The sequence below is a fragment of the Manis pentadactyla genome, chromosome 1 (assembly GCF_030020395.1).
Source record: "Manis pentadactyla isolate mManPen7 chromosome 1, mManPen7.hap1, whole genome shotgun sequence".
Classification (NCBI taxonomy): domain Eukaryota; kingdom Metazoa; phylum Chordata; class Mammalia; order Pholidota; family Manidae; genus Manis; species Manis pentadactyla.
In genome coordinates this window covers 125369273-125386769 of record NC_080019.1, presented here as the reverse complement: position 1 = coordinate 125386769, position 17497 = coordinate 125369273, and the positions used below count along the sequence as shown (strand labels likewise).

General features: G+C 37.2%; 1 long non-coding RNA gene across 2 annotated transcripts in view; it reads right to left on the bottom strand.

The window, feature by feature from the left end:
• The window catches only part of LOC118907063 (uncharacterized), a 63927-nt gene that overhangs the window by 19079 nt on the left and 27351 nt on the right, over nt 1-17497 (bottom strand). For both annotated transcript variants that reach the window (XR_008997396.1, XR_008997397.1), the window contains exon 3: nt 9724-9849. This is a non-coding gene — a long non-coding RNA (uncharacterized LOC118907063). The remainder of the gene's footprint in view (nt 1-9723; nt 9850-17497) is intronic.

The window sequence follows — 17497 nt, the reverse complement described above, 5'->3', positions numbered from 1 at the left end:
ATAGAAGCTGACATAGAGAGAGACAAAAGGATCTCCAGGAATGAAACAATATTAAGAGAACTGTGTGACCAATCTAAAAGGAGCAATATCCGTATTATAGGGGTCCCAGAAGAAGAAGAGAGAGGCAAAGAGATGGAAAGTATCTTAGAAGAAATAATTGCTGAAAACTTCCCCACACTGGGGGAGGAAGTAATCAAACAGACCACGGAAATACACAGAACCCCCAACAGAAAGGATCCAAGAAGGGCAACACCAAGACACATAATAATTAAAATGGCAAAGATCAAGGACAAGGAAAGAGTGTTAAAGGCAGCTAGAGAGAAAAAGGTCACCTATAAAGGGAAACCCATCAGGCTAACGTCAGATTTCTCAACAGAAACCCTACAGGCCAGAAGAGAATGGCATGATATATTTAATACAATGAAACAGAAGGGCCTTGAACCAAGGATACTGTATCCAGCACGACTATCATTCAAATATGACAGTGGGAATAAACAATTCCCAGACAAACAAAAGCTGAGGGAATTTGCTTTCCACAAACCACCTCTACAGGACATCTTACAGGGACTGCTCTAGATGGGAGCACTCCTAGAAAGAGCACAGCACAAAACACCCAACATATGAAGAATCGAGGAGGAGGAACAAGAAGGGAGAGAAGAAAAGAATCTCCAGACAGTGTATATAACAGCTCAATAAGCGAGCTAAGTTAGGCAGTAAGATACTAAAGAGGCTAACCTTGAACCTTTGGTAACCACGAATTTAAAGCCTGCAATGGCAATAAGTACATATCTTTCAATAGTCACCCTAAATGTTAATGGGTTGAATGCACCAATCAAAAGACACAGAGTAACAGAATGGATAAAAAAGCAAGACCCATCTATATGCTGCTTACAAGAAACTCACCTCAAACCCAAAGACATGTACAGACTAAAAGTCAAGGGATGGAAAAACATATTTCAAGCAAACAACAGTGAGAAGAAAGCAGGGGTTGCAGTACTAATATCAGACAAAATAGACTTCAAAACAAAGAAAGTAACAAGAGATAAAGAAGGACACTACATAATGATAAAGGGCTCAGTCAAACAAGAGGATATAACCATTCTAAATATATATGCACCCAACACAGGAGCACCAGCATATGTGAAACAAATACTAACAGAACTAAAGGGGGATATAGACTGCAATGCATTCATTCTAGGAGACTTCAACACACCACTCACCCCAAAGGATAGATCCACTGAGCAGAAAATAAGTAAGGACACGGAAGCACTGAACAACACAGTAGAGCAGATGGACCTAATAGACATCTATAGAACTCTACATCCAAAAGCAGCGGGATATACATTCTTCTCAAGTCCACATGGAACATTCTCCAGAATAGACCACATACTAGGCCACAAAAAGAGCCTCAGAAAATTCCAAAAGATTGAAATCCTACCAACCAACTTTTCAGACCACAAAGGCATAAAACTAGAAATAAACTGTACAAAGAAAGCAAAGAGGCTCACAAACACATGGAGGCTTAACAACACGCTCCTAAATAATCAATGGATCAATGACCAAATCAAAATGGAGATCCAGCAATATATGGAAACAAATGACAACAACAACACTAAGCCCCAACTTCTGTGGGACACAGCAAAAGCAGTCTTAAGAGGAAAGTATATAGCAATCCAAGCATATTTAAAAAAGGAAGAGCAATCCCAAATGAATGGTCTAATGTCACAATTATCGAAATTGGAAAAAGAAGAACAGATGAGGCCTAAGGTCAGCAGAAGGAGGGACATAATAAAGATCAGAGAAGAAATAAATAAAATTGAGAAGAATAAAACAATAGCAAAAATCAATGAAACCAAGAGCTGGTTCTTCGAGAAAATAAACAAAATAGATAAGCCTCTAGCCAGACTTATTAAGAAGAAAAGAGAGTCAACACAAATCAACAGTATCAGAAACGAGAAAGGAAAAATCACGACGGACCCCACGGAAATGCAAAGAATTATTGGAGAATACTATGAAAACCTATATGCTAACAAGCTGGGAAACCTAGGAGAAATGGACAACTTCCTAGAAAAATATAACCTTCCAAGATTGACCCAGGAAGAAACAGAAAATCTAAACAGACCAATTACCAGCAACGAAATTGAAGAGGTAATCAAAAAACTACCAAAGAACAAAACCCCCGGGCCAGATGGATTTACCTCGGAATTTTATCAGACATACAGGGAAGACATAATACCCATTCTCCTTAAAGTTTTCCAAAAAATAGAGGAGGAGGGGATACTCCCAAACTCATTCTATGAAGCTAACATCACCCTAATACCAAAACCAGGCAAAGACCCCACCAAAACAGAAAACTACAGACCAATAACCCTGATGAACGTAGATGCAAAAATACTCAACAAAATATTAGCAAACCGAATTCAAAAATACATCAAAAGGATCATACACCATGACCAAGTGGGATTCATTTCAGGGATGCAAGGATGGTACAACATTCGAAAGTCCATCAACATCATCCACCACATCAACAAAAAGAAAGACAAAAACCACATGATCATCTCCATAGATGCTGAAAAAGCATTTGACAAAGTTCAACATCCATTCATGTTAAAAACTCTCAGCAAAATGGGAATAGAGGGCAAGTACCTCAACATAATAAAGGCCATCTATGATAAACCCACAGCCAACATTATATTGAACAGCGAGAAGCTGAAAGCATTTCCTCTGAGATCGGGAACTAGACAGGGATGCCCACTCTCTCCACTGTTATTTAACATAGTACTGGAGGTCCTAGCCACGGCAATCAGACAAAATAAAGAAATACAAGGAATCCAGATTGGTAAAGAAGAAGTTAAACTGTCACTATTTGCAGATGACATGATACTGTACATAAAAAACCCTAAAGACTCCACCCCAAAACTACTAGAACTGTTATCGGAATACAGCAAAGTTGCAGGATACAAAATCAACACACAGAAATCTGTGGCTTTCCTATACACTAACAATGAACCAACAGAAAGAGAAATCAGGAAAACAACTCCATTCACAATTGCATCAAAAAAAATAAAATACCTAGGAATAAACCTAACCAAAGAAGTGAAAGACTTATACTCTGAAAACTACAAGTCACTCTTAAGAGAAATTAAAGGAGACACTAACAGATGGAAACTCATCCCATGCTCGTGGCTAGGAAGAATTAATATCGTTAAAATGGCCATCCTGCCCAAAGCAATATACAGATTTGATGCAATCCCTATGAAACTACCAGCAACATTCTTCAATGAACTGGAACAAATAATTCAAAAATTCATATGGAAACACCAAAGACCCCGAATAGCCAAAGCAATCCTGAGAAAGAAGAATAAAGTAGGGGGGATCTCACTCCCCAACTTCAAGCTCTACTATAAAGCCATAGTAATCAAGACAATTTGGTACTGGCACAAGAGCAGAGCCACAGACCAATGGAACAGACTAGAGAATCCAGACATTAACCCAGACATATATGGTCAATTAATATTTGATAAAGGAGCCATGGACATACAATGGCCAAATGACAGTCTCTTCAACAGGTGGTGCTGGCAAAACTGGACAGCTACATGTAGGAGAATGAAACTGGACCATTGTCTAACCCCATATACAAAAGTAAACTCAAAATGGATCAAAGACCTGAATGTAAGCCATGAAACCATTAAACTCTTGGAAGAAAACATAGGCGAAAACCTCTTAGACATAAACATGAGTGACCTCTTCTTGAACATATCTCCCCGGGCAAGGAAAACAACAGCAAAAATGAGTAAGTGGGACTATATTAAGCTGAAAAGCTTCTGTACAGCAAAAGACACCATCAATAGAACAAGAAGGATCCCTACAGTATGGGAGAATATATTTGAAAATGACACATCCGATAAAGGCTTGACGTCCAGAATATATAAGGAGCTCTCACGCCTCAACAAACAAAAAACAAATAACCCAATTAAAAAATGGGCAGAGGAATTGAACAGACAGTTCTCCAAAAAAGAAATACAGATGGCCAACAGACACATGAAAAGATGCTCCACATCGCTAATTATCAGAGAAATGCAAATTAAAACTACAATGAGGTATCACCTCACACCAGTAAGGATGGCTGCCATCCAAAAGACAAACAACAACAAATGTTGGCGAGGCTGTGGAGAAAGGGGAACCCTCCTACACTGCTGGTGGGAATGTAAGTTAGTTCAACCATTGTGGAAAGCAGTATGGAGGTACATCAAAATGCTCAAAACAGACTTACCATTTGACCCAGGATTTCCACTCCTAGGAATTTACCCTAAGAATGCAGCAATCAAGTTTGAGAAAGACAGATGCACCCCTATGTTTATTGCAGCACTATTTACAATAGCCAAGAATTGGAAGCAACCTAAATGTCCATCAATAGATGAATGGATAAAGAAGATGTGCTACATATACACAATGGAATACTACTCAGCTATAAGAAAAGGGCAAATCCAATCATTTGCAGCAACATGGATGGAGCTGGAGGGTATTATGCTCAGTGAAACAAGCCAAGCAGAGAAAGAGAAATACCAAATGATTTCACTTATCTGTGGAATATAAGAACAAAGGAAAAACTGAAGGAACAAAACAGCACCAGAATCACAGAACCCAAGAATGGACTAACAGGTACCAAAGGGAAAGGGACTGGGGAGGATGGGTGGGTAGGGAGGGATAAGGGGGGGAGAAGTAGGGGGGTATTAAGATTAACATGCATGGGGGGGTAGAAGAAAAGGGAGGGCTGTACAACACAGAGAAGGCAAGTAGTGATTCTACAACATTTTGCTATGCTGATGGACAGTGACTGTAAAGGGGTTTATAGGGGAGACCTGGTATAGGGGAGAGCCTAGTAAACATAATATTCGTCATGTAAGTGTAGATTAGTGATAGCAAAAAAAAAAAAAAAAAAAAAAAGGGCAGTTCCTGTGTGGTAACCTCCAACGAGTTCTACACAAGGGTATAAAGGGCATATAAAAATGTAGGCAAAGGGTCTGTTTGTGTTTATACAGAGGATCAAAGCCTAATTGGGCTACCCCGAAAATGAACTAAGATACGATATGAAAAAGAACTTCCAACATCTGCACCCTCTGGAAGACTCATGCCAGAAGATGATCATCAAAAAACCCCAACAAAGATCCACGCACTGCTACAGCTGTAGATGCACTCATCCCACCAGTTCCTGGACCTGCCATGGGAATGAGGAAGGAGATATCGAAGCTGGCCTGTGCATACAGTAAAACAACAAAATTGGACTGGATCTATACTGTTGGAACTCAACCAAGAATTTGGAGAAGTGCAAATTGTAGCGCTCCAAAGTCTTACAACTACAAACTATTTATTGTTAAAAGAACATATGGCATGTGAACAGTCCCCAGGAATGGGTTGTTTTAATTTGTCTGATTTCTCTCAGACTGTTCAAGTTCATTTGGACAATATCCACCATATCATAGATAAGTTTTCACAAATGCCTAAGGTGCCTAACTGGTTTTCTTGGTTTCACTGCAGATGGCTGGTAATTACAGATATGCTTTGGTTATGTAACTATACTCCTATTATGTTAATGTGTGTGTGCAATTTAAGTAGTAGCTTAAAACCTATACATGCTGAAGTTACTCTACAAGAAAATATATCAAAGAAATAATCAATCTTCCCATGTTTTCTTCCGCCTGCTACTTCTATAGCTTTTCTTCTTCCTTCCTAATTACAACCCTTAAATAGAATTCGTGCCTCATATCAAATTTACTGAGTATCATAATTCTTCCAAGTGGTAAAGATACCTCAAGACAAATGCTGGGCATAGAAGCCACAGGGCATAAATATGCAAAGAAGTAAAAAGCTAACTTTTTCAAACAATAAGGCTTCTCTCTCACTTACCAACTTCACATTTCCCTGTATGGCCCCGGAAGATGACTGGTTAGCCAGAGACGGGTAAGATTCCTCAAGGGAGGAACAACCTAAGACAGGCACAGTCGCAGGGGGGCCATCAGGTGAGAAATTGGGGATCAACAGAGGTGAGGCTTAGAACCTCACCCCCCCATTCTGAGAGAAATCTTCTGCATACGTGGATGTTTTATTGCCCTGGTCTAGCTTGGATTAACACATAGTCTACAGGCACACACCTGATCATCTACATGTGCTCTCTTACAACACTAAACTATGTTTTCTACCTTTATCTTGTATCTACCTACCACTTCAGCATTTTATTAAAAATAATAATAATAAAGAGAGAAATGTGGTATCCACATATAAATCAAGTATAAAAACCAAATGAGTATTCATATTTGAACTGACTGTTTATAGTTCATAATGCATGAGCAAAACCGAAAGTTTCTGTGATGACTGCCCTTGTACTGTTCACTATGTAACTTATTCATTATGTAAGAATTTGTTCTACATGTAAAAACTTGTTTGTTATGCCTCAGAAGATTGGAGACTGACAAAAATTAGGCTTGGGGTGGAATAATGATTGTGCATTGAGCATTGACTCCCCTATACAGAATTTTATTGTCGTTAACAAGCATTTGATCAATAAATATGAGAGATGCCCTCACAAAAAAAAAAAAAAAAAAAAAAAAAAAAGGACAGACTTCCAATGGTAAAATAAATTAGTAACCGGGATGTAATGTATAGCATAAGGAATATAGTCAAGATATTGTAACAGCCTGGTAGGGTGATAGCTGGAACCTAGAATTATGTATATAAATGTTCTACCACTGTGTTGTACACTTGAAACTCATGTAATGTAATACTGTGTGTCAACTACCCTTCAATAAAAAATAATTATTAAAAAAAAAAAAAAAAATGTTATCTTCTATCCATGCCCCTACCAAATTCTCCTTTTTGAATCTAGTGATATTTATTAGGCCGTCTTGAATTTTCTAAGTATACAATAATATTTTCAGCAAAAAGAGATAATCTTACCTCTTTAGTCAAAGTTTATATCAGTTATTTTATTTTTTTACCTTCCACATCCACTAACACTCCCAAGATAATGTTACTTGATAATGGGGGAAATCTAGTAACCACAATGTTGCTCATGTAATTGTATATTCATGATACCAAAATAAAAAATAAAAAAAGATAATGTTAAATATAATGGTGATAGTGATTATCTTATCTAGTAACTAATTTAATTAAAATAGTTTATGTGTTTTAAAATTTAAAATATTTGCTGAATGGTTTTATATCTTACTTTGTTATATCCTTTTTTACTTAGTAATTTTAATGATTCCTATCAAATGCCTTTTAAGTATCTATTGATGTAATTACACTTTTTTCTCCATGTGTTGATACATAACAGATTATGTTGATAGATGTCCTAATAGTCAACAACTTCTGAAACTTTGGGAGGTGAACTGGCTCTGTAAAATGCATTGCAGATAGTATTTGGCAAAACTTATCAAGAATTATCCTCTACATTCCTTAGTGAGAGTGATCTGTGGTTTTAATTGTTGGCCATCTTCAGCAGGTTTTGTTTTAAAGTTATTTTGGCTTGATAAAATGTATTTGGAAGATTGACTACAGCAGTTCAAATAATAATGCAGTTACCCATTCTTTAAAGATCAGCTACATCTCCATAGTAAAAACATCTGATCATGGTGCCTTCCTCAATGTTAAAGCTATAATCACCTTTCCTATAATACCTCTAAGATTTAATCTACTCTGAGGTCAATTTTGTTAACTTTTATTTTATTAAGAAGTCATTTATTTTTTTCTTGGTTGTCTAATTTGCTCCCCAGAGTTGCATGCATTTTATATTACAATTGTTTTAAACAGTTTTGATATTTTTTAATTTTTAAATTTAAATAGTTATTCTACCTTAGAAGGATGTAAGGTTTAATATACAACTATTAGATAAGGTTGATTGCATCATTCTTTTCTGTATGAACTTTTTTTGTTGTTGTTTTTATCTAGGCTTGTCCAATTCTGTCTTCCACAATAATTTAACCTTTTTCAAATTTTGCCTCCCTTCCTAAAGTATTTTGCTTTGTATAGTTAGCTGCTATGCCATTTCATGTAAACAGATTTATAAATGTAATATACTCCTCACAAACTGTTCATTTTATTATGACATGATGCACCACTTAAGCACATTTAACTTTAAATTTGAACTTGTCTGTTATTAATGTTGCCATTGGTTACATAAAACAAATTGCACTCATGTCAGAAAATAGATGTTCTGGATCTTATAAAGAATGACCAAAGAATGCTCCCCTTTTGGGAAAGGGATTCTATGAGCTACTCTCCATGTAAGTCTTTACACTGTTTAAGTAGCACACGTTTTTGTCATAAAGCCATATATGCTCTAATAACAGTGTGCTTGAGTGGTCAGATGTTCATTAAAACACTATCCAGATTGTGACAGGTATTGTGGTTGGGTTTGCCTTCTAGACCACAACAGACTCTTGTTTCATAGGTCATGCTGACCAAATCAATCTGTAATCCCACTATTGAGACCTCCTACCCCATTCTTTTCTTTATGTGATTGGACCACAAAACAGCCACAAAGTTCCACCGCACTCTCCTTCTTTCTTTTCATTTGAATCTGCCCCATATGTCTTTGTTCAATCTTTAATTCTAACCACTAACACTGACTAAATGAGGTTTTAGTGTCTTGTATTTAGCATATAGCTACATTTTTTGTGTGCCCAGTCTACATTCTCTCAACTCTGTCCCTGACTACTGCTTTCCCCCACCGTGATGCTCTACTTCACCTTTATCTCTTCCTCACCCCCCAAAAAATGAGCCCCACAGAATATCTTCATTCCCCTACCCCTTTCCTCCTGCACCCCCTCCCCCCAGTGAGAACCGTGAAGGGCTACTTCCCACTGCTCTCCACAATCACCAACTCCTACGTTTTTCTGAGTTAATGTATATTAGAAATTTCAAACTGAAAAGCCTCTGCACAGCAAAGGACACAATCCACAAAGTCAAAAGGCAACCTACAGAATGAAAGGAAATATTTGATAACCATAGACAGCAGTACCCCCTTACCCACGTTTCAGTTACCCGTTGTCAACTACCTCACTTCATCTCATCACATGGGTTTTTATCATCTCAAATCATCCAAGTGTGAGCACAGTACAATAAGATATACAGAAAGTCACATTCACATAACTTTTATTACAGTATATTGTTATAATTGGTCTATTTTATTACTAGTTATTGTTAATCTCTCACTTTGCCAGAGGTGTGCATGTATAGGAAAAAATGCAGAATATATAGAGTTCAGTACTATTCACAGTCTCAGGCATTCAGTGGGGTTGTTGGAATGTATCCCCTGTGGATAAGGGAGCACTACTGTATCTGATAAAGGATTGATATCCAAAATATATAAATAACTCAAATGACACAATAGAAATAAATAAATAAATAAATAAATAACCCAATTTAAAAATGAACAAAGCACCAAAATAGACATTTCTTCAAAGACATTTCATTCAAATAATCAACTAATATATGAAAATATACTTGGCATCATTCCTCATCAGAGAAATGTAAATGAAAACTATAATGAAATATCAGATCACACTTGTTAAGATGGCTAGCATCAAAAAACAAAAGATAACAAGTATTCGTGAGGATGTGGAGAAAAGGGAATCTTTATATGCTATTGGTGGGAATGTAAATTGATGCAGCCACTATGGAAAATAGTATGAAGTTTCATCAAAAAATTAAAAATAGGCTTACCATATGATCCAGCAATCTCATGTCTGGGCATATGTCCAAAGGAATTGAAATCAGGATCTCAAAGAGATATCTGCATTTCCAAGTTCACTGCAGCATCACTCACACTAGCCAAGACATGGAAGCAACCTATGTGAATGAAAAAAATGTAGCACATACATACAATGGAATGTTACTCAGCCTTTAAAAAGGAGAAAATCCTGTCATATACAACACTATGGATGAGCCTGGAGGACATTATGCTAAGTGAAATAAGCCAGACAGAGAAGAACAAATACTATATGATCCCACTGTATGCAGAATCAAAGACAGTAAAACTCAGAAGCAGAGAGTAGAAAGATGGTTACTAGGGTCTCAACAGAAGAGAAATCAAGAAGGTGCTGTCAAAGTGTACATAGTTTCAGTCAGTAAGATGAATAGTTCAAGAGATACCCTGCACACCACAGTGCCTACAGTTACCAATACTGTATGTACACTTGAAAATTTCCTCAAAGGTTAAATCTGTGTTAAGTGTTCTTACCACAAAAATAAAAACAAATCAGTAAGTGAGGAGGAAGCTTTTAGAAGTGATGGATATGTTTATGGTATTGATTGTGGTGATGGTTTCACAGGTATATATCTCCAAACTCATCAAGTTGTATACATTAAATATGTATACTAAAAAAAGTGGTTTAAAAACAAGAAAAGAAATTTCCTTAAAGCATATTCTTTCTGTTTCAAAGACTGCAAAGTACTTATGGATAACATTTTGAGGGATTATATACTTATTCAGAAAACTGTATAGATAGGCAGGGATAGAGAGAGGAATTGGGGGTTTCTATTTGTGCTCTGGGATCCTCATCCAGGCAACTGATTCAGGCATCAACAACAACCATTCTCACCTGCAGTTCATCTTCTGAGAAGTTTAATTCAGAAATCATGTTGTCACATTCAAAGGTGCCTTTTATCTGCTGCACTAAAGTGCAGTTCATTTTTTTTTCTTAGAAATAGTTTTATTCTGAGAAATAGAATTGCTGGGTAGAAAGCTATCTGTGCTTATAGTTTGTTTTTTTGAGGTACAATTGGCATATAGATAACATCTCATTAGTTTCAAGAGTACAGGGTAATGATTTGATATTCTTTTTTTTTTTTGAGAGGGCATCTCTCGTATTTATTGATCAAATGGTTGTTAACAACAATAAAATTCTGTATAGGGGACTCAATGCACAATCATTATTCAACCCCAAGCCAAATTCTCAACAGTCTCCAATCTTCTGAAGCATAACGAACAAGTTCTTACATGGAGAACAAATTCTTACATAGTGAATAAGTTCTTACATGGTGAACAGTGCAAGGGCAGTCATATCACTGAAACTTCGGTTTTGATCCCGCATCATGAACTATGAACAATCAAGTCAGATATGATTATCCATTTGATTTTTATACTTGATTTATATGTGAATCTTACTAAAATGCTGAAGTGGTAGGTAGATGCAAGATAAAGGTAGAAAACATAATTTAGTGCTGTAAGAGGGCAAATGTAGATGATCAGGTCTGTGCCTATAGACTAAGTATTAATCCAACCTAGATACAAGGGCAACAAAACATCCACGGATGCAGAAGATTTCTCTCAAAACAGGGGGGGTGAGGTTCTAAGCCTCACCTCTGTTGATCCACAATTTCTCACCTGATGGCCCCCCTGCGACTGTGCCTGTCTTAGGTTGTTCCTCCCTTGAGGAATCTTACCCGTCTCTGGCTAACCAGTCATCTTCCGGGGCCGTACATGGAAATGTAAAGTTGGTAAGTAAGAGAGAAGAAATATTCTTTGAAAAGGTTAGCTTTTTACTTCTTTGCAGATTCACGCCCTGTGGCTTCTATGCCCAGCATTTGTCTTGAGGTATCTTTACCACTTGGAAGAATTATGATACTCGGTAATTTTCGATATGAGGCACGAATTCTACTAAACGGTTGCAATTAGGAAGGAAGAAGAAAAGCTATAGAAGTAGCAGACAGAAGAAAACATGGGTAGATTGATTATTTCTTTGACATATCTTCTTGTAGAGTAACATAAGCATGTATAGGTTTTAACAAACTACTAATTAAATTGCGTACACACATTAACAGAATAGGAATACAGCTACATAACAAAAGCAGACCTACAATTACCAGCCATATCCAGTGAAACCAAGAAAACCAGTTAGGTACCCTAGGCATCTGTGAAAACTTATCAATGATATGATGGATATTGTCTAACTGAATTTGAATAGTTTGAGAAAAATCAGACAAATTAAAACAACACATTCCTGGGAACTGTTCACATCCCATACGTTCTTTTAACAGTAGATAGTCTATAGTCGCACGATTTTGGAACACTGCAACTTGCACTTCTCCTAATTCTTGGTTGAGTTCTGACAGTATAGATCCAGTCAAATTTGTTGTTTTACTGTATACACAGGCCAGCTTAGATATATCCTTCTTCATTCCAATGGCAAGTCCAGGAACCAGTGGGATGAATGCAGCTACAACTGCAACAGCGCCAGGATCTTTGTTGCAGTTTTTTGATGATCATCTTCTGGAATGACTCTTCCAGAGGATGTTGATGTTGGAAGTTCTTCTTCATATCGTATCTTAATTCGTTTTCTGGGTAGCCAAATTAGGCTTTGGTCCTCTGTATAAACACAAACAAACCCTTTGCCCACACTTTGATATGACCTTTATACCATTGTGAAGAACCTATTGGAGATCACCACACAGGAGCAGTTCATTTTTTTTAATTCAACTATTTTGTTCTTCCACTCATTCTCTGCTCTAGTTTTACAGCCTGGAAGTTTTTTTCTCTCACTTATGAGACCCTTGGATTTGTTGTTATTTATCTTTGGCAGTTCACTGGACCCCGGTCGTGGAGTGGATAATTCCAAATGACTGGATTCTCCTGGGGGCTAGAAGGAGAAGTATCCTCTGTACCAGCACAGCTCACAAGCCTGAGTGTGGAAACCTCAGGCTTTTAACCCCACAGGCCTTCTTTTAAAAAGAGAAAAGGAACCAAATCCAGGTAACTATGTTCCCAAAATCCCTACTGCTATCCATCCTTTTGCCCAATGTTTGTTTGGTTTAATCAATTAATAAATGAGTGGATTGAGCTTTATCTTCTGAAACAAGGTACACTGAGGTTCTACTTTATTGTACTGCATGACACAGCTTTAGAGAAATAAGTGGTTCTGAACTCCTGGAAGATAACAGACATCAATGAGAAGCTGACCAGAGCTAGACACTCTTTCTCAGATAGAAAATGCCCACATGCTTCAAAGAAAAGAAAGTAACAAGAGACAAAGAAGGACATTACATAATGATAAAGGTCAGTCCAACAAGAGGATATAACCATTATAAATATCTGTGCACCCAACACAGGATCACCTAAATATGTGAAACAAATAATAACAGAATTAAAGGGGGAAATAGAATGCAATGCACTCATTTTAGGAGACTTCAACACACACTCACTCCAAAGGACAGATCAACCAGACAGAAAATAGGTAAGGAGACAGAGGCACAAAACAATATATTAGAACAGATGGACCTAACAAACATCTACAGAACACCCCATACAAATGCAACAGGATACACATTCTCCTCAAGTGCACATAAAACATTTTCAAGAATAGATCATATACAAGGCAACAAAAAGAGCCACAGTAAATTCAAAAAGATTGAAATTGTACCAGCCAGCTTCTCAGAAGACCACAAAGGTATGAAATGACAAATAAATTACACAAAGAAAATGAGAAAGCCCAAAAACACATGGAGGCTTAATAACATGTACCTAAATAATCAATGGATCAATGATCAAATAGAAAGAGAAATCAGGCAATATATGTAGACAAATGACAACAATAATTCAACAACACAAAATCTGTGGGATGCAGCAAAGGCCATGATAAGAGGGAAGTATATTGCAATACAGGTCTACATCAGAAAAGAAGAAGAATCCCATATGAACAGTATAAACTCACAATTAATGAAACAAGAAACAGAAGAATAAATGAGGCCCAAAGCCAGCAGAAGGAGGGACATAATAAAGATTAGAGCAGAAATAAATAAAATACAGAAGAATAAAAAAATAGAAGCAATGAAAGTAGAAGCTGGTTCTTTGAGAAAATAAACAAAATCGATAAACTGCAAGCCAAACTTATCAAGAAAAAAAGAGAGTCTCCACACATAAACAGAATCAGAAATGAGAAAGGAAAAATTACTACAGATACCACAGAAATACAAATAATTATTAGAGAATACTATGAAAAATTACATACTAACAAACTGAATAACCTAGAAGAAATGGACAACTTTCTAGAAAAATACAACCTTCCAAGGCTGACCCAGAAAGAAACGGAATATCTGAATAGACCAATTATCAGCAAGGAAATTGAATTGGCAATCAAAAAACTACCTAAGAACAAAACCACTGGATGAGATGGTTTCACCGCTGAATTTTATCAAACATTTAGTGAAGACCTAATACCCATCCTCCTTAAAGTTTTCCAAAAAGTAGAGGAGGATGGAATACTCCCAAACTCATTCTATAAGGCCAGCATCATTCTAATACCAAAACCAGAAAAAGACACCACAAAAAAAGAAAATTACAGACCAATATCCCTGATGAACATAAATACTCAACAAATTATTTGCAACGGTATTCAAAAATACATCAAAAAGTTCATTCATCATGATCAAGTAGAATTTATTCCAGGGATACAAGGATGGTACAACATTTGAAAATCCATCAACACCATCCACCACATCAACAAAAAAGAAGGACAAAAACCACATGATCATCTCCACAGATGCTGAAAAAGCATTCAACAAAATTCAACATCCATTCATGATAAAAACTCTCAACAAAATGGGTATAGAGGGCAAGTACCTCAACATAATAAAGGCCATATATGACAAACCCACAGCCAACATCATACTTAACAGCAAGAAGCTGAAAGCTCTTCCTTTAAGATCAGGGACAAGAAAAGAATGCCCACTCTCCCCACTTTAATTCAACATTGTTCTGGAGGTCCCAGCCATGGTGATCAGGTAACACGAAGAAATAAAAGGCAACCAGATTGGCAAGGAAGAAGTTAAACTGTCCCTGTTTGCAGATTACATGATATTGTACATAAAAAACACTAAAGAATCCACTCCAAAACTACTAGATCTAATATCTGAATTCAGCAAAGTGGCAGGATATAAAATTAATACACAGAAATCTGTTGCATTCCTATACACTAATGATGAACTAGCAGAAAGAGAAAACAGGAAAACAGTTCCATTCACAATTGCATCAAAAAAGAATAAAATACCTAGGAATAAACTTAACCAAGGAAGTGAAAGACCTATATATACTCTGAAAACTACAAGACACTTATGATAGAAATTAAAGAAGATACCAATAAATGGAAACACATCCGTGCTCATGGACAGGAAGAATTAATATTGTCAAAATGACCAACCTGCCTAAAGCAGTCCACAGATTCAATGCAATCCCTATCAAAATACCAACAGCATTCTTCAACGAACTAGAGTAAATAGTTCTAAAATTCATATAGAACAACAAAAGACCCCATATAGCCAAAGCAATCCTGAGAAGGAAGAATAAAGCAGGGGGGATTATGCTCCCCGACTTCAAGCTGTACTACAAAGCCACAGTAATCAAGACTTTTTGGTACTAGCACAAAAACAGACCCATAGACCAATGGAACAGACTAGAGAACCCAGATATAAACCCAAACATATATGGTCAGTTAATATACAATAAAGGATCCATGGACATACAATGGGGAAATGACAGCCTCTTCAACAACTGATGTTGGCAAAACTGGATAGCTACATGCAAGAGTATGAAACTGGATCATTGTCTAACCCCATACACAAAAGTAAACTCAAAATGGATCAAAGGCCTGAATGTAAGTCATGAAACCATAAAACTCTTAGAAGAAAACATTGGCAAAAATCTCTTGAATATAAACATGAGCAACTTTTTCCTGAAAGCATCTCCTCAGGAAAGGGAAACAAAAGCAAAAATGAACAAATGGGACTACAACAAGCTAAAAGACTTCTGTACAACAAAGGATACCATCAGCTGAACAAAAAGGCATCCTACAGTATGGGAGAATATATTTGTAAATCCGACAAGGGGTTAACATCCAAAATATATAAAGAACTCACAAGCCTCAACACCCAAAAAGCAAATAACCCGATTAAAAAATGGGCAGAGGCTATGAACAGACACTTTTCCAAAGAAGAAATTCAGATGGCCAACAGGCATATGAAAAGATGCTCCACATCACTAATTATCAGGGAAATGCAAATTAAAACCACAATGAGATATCACCTCATACCAGTTAGGATAGCCAACATAGAAAAGACTAGGAACAAGAAATACTGGTGAGGATACAGAAAAAGGGGAACCCTCCTACACTGCTGGTGGGAATGTAAACTAGTTCAACCATTGTGGAAAGCAGTATGGAGGTTCCTCAAAAACCAAAAATGGAAATACCATTTGACCTGGGAATTCCACTCCTAGGAATTTACCCTAAGAATGCAGGAGCCAAGTTTCAAAAAGACAATATGCACCCCTATGTTTATTGCAGCACTACTTACAATAGCCAAGATATGGAAGCAACCTAAGTGTCCATCAGTAGATGAATGGATAAAGAAGAGGTGGTACATATACAGAATGGAATATTATTCAGCCATGAGAAAGAACAAATCCTACCATTTGCAACAACATGGATGGAGCTAGAGGGTATTATGCTCAGTGAAATGAGTCAGACAGAGGAAGACAAATACCAAATGATTTCCCTCATTTGTGGAGTATAACAATGAAGCAGAACTGAAGGAACAAAACAGCACCAGACTCACAGACTCCAATAAGGGACTAGTGGTTGCCAAAGGGGAGGGTTGGGGGAGGGTGAGTGGGGAGGGAGGGAGATGGGGATTGTGGGGTATCATGATTGTTGCACATGGTGTGTGGGGTCATGGAGCAGACAGTGTAGCTCAGAGAGGACAAAAAGGGACTCTGTGGCATCTTACTATACTGATGGACAATGACTGCAATGGGGTATGGTGGGGGGACTCGATAATAAGGGTGAATGTGATAACCACATTGTTTTTCTTGTGAAACCTTCATAAGAGTGTATATATCAATGATACCTTAGTTTAAAAAAAAAAGAAAATGCCCTCATGTATATTCAGCTAGTTGCCAGATACCTGCAAGGCTATGAACTTCAGGTTAAAAGACCTCCAAAGAGGGACAGTCATGTCCTTCCTCTGCTTTTCAGAGTAAGGATAGAAGGATCATTGAAACTCCTCTTAATCCTTGGCCTTACTGAACACTTGCTGTTCTGTCACCAGAAACAGTCTTAACCATCCCACTGAGCAGAATCCTCCCTTTGGCTGAATGAAGGGGTTATAGCCTATGGCAACAAAAGAGCTGGCACTCTGATGCTTGAACTTTACCCATCCCTCCTTCTAGTAAATTTGAAGGAAGAGCTAAAATCAAAAGCTTTCCATTACAAAGGACACTTTCAGCAGATGATTAAAGATGGCAAGGGATCACTGGGAGTTCCCTTTTGTAAGAGCTTTCATCCAGTGTATGAGAACTCTACCCTCATGACCTGATCACCTCCCAAAGGCCCCGCTCCTGATACTTTTGCTCGTGGGCTATGATTTCAATGTATGAATTGAAAACCCAATTCTTATTCATAACAATGAATTATAAATTGAATTCATAACTCAATTTATATAATCAACT